This window comes from Carlito syrichta, unplaced genomic scaffold, assembly GCF_000164805.1.
Source record: "Carlito syrichta isolate Samal-C Ts95f unplaced genomic scaffold, Tarsius_syrichta-2.0.1 Scaffold314774, whole genome shotgun sequence".
Taxonomy (NCBI): Eukaryota; Metazoa; Chordata; class Mammalia; order Primates; family Tarsiidae; genus Carlito; species Carlito syrichta.
The window spans coordinates 244,094-244,427 of NW_007258870.1; the positions used below are offsets into that span (position 1 = coordinate 244,094).

At 27.5% G+C, this 334-nt stretch overlaps 1 protein-coding gene across 2 annotated transcripts in view; it reads left to right on the top strand.

Moving 5' to 3' along the window:
• Nucleotides 1-334, top strand: part of CA10 (carbonic anhydrase 10) — a 523,391-nt gene that overhangs the window by 1,216 nt on the left and 521,841 nt on the right. The gene's annotated exons all lie outside the window — the stretch shown is intronic.

Below are 334 nucleotides of genomic sequence, written 5' to 3' on the forward strand. Positions count from 1 at the left end.
AAATAAACAATAAAAGGCATAAATTCTTAATTTTGATGAAGTCAAATCATAACTTTTTAATGAATCATGATTATGGTGCCATATCTAGGGAATCTTTTTCTGATCTAAGCTTACACAAATTTGTGTGTGTGTGTGTGTGTGTGTGTGTGTTTTCTGATAGTTTTAAAGACTTAGGTTTTACATTTAGGTCTACAATCCTTTTGAGTTAATTTTCTAAATGGTGTAAAGAATGGGCTGTAGTTCATCTTCCTTTTTTCTTGAAAATTCCTTTTTTTCAAGAAAAAAGGAATTTGCTAAAAAAAAGGTAATTTGCTAAAAAAAAAAAAAGGTAATT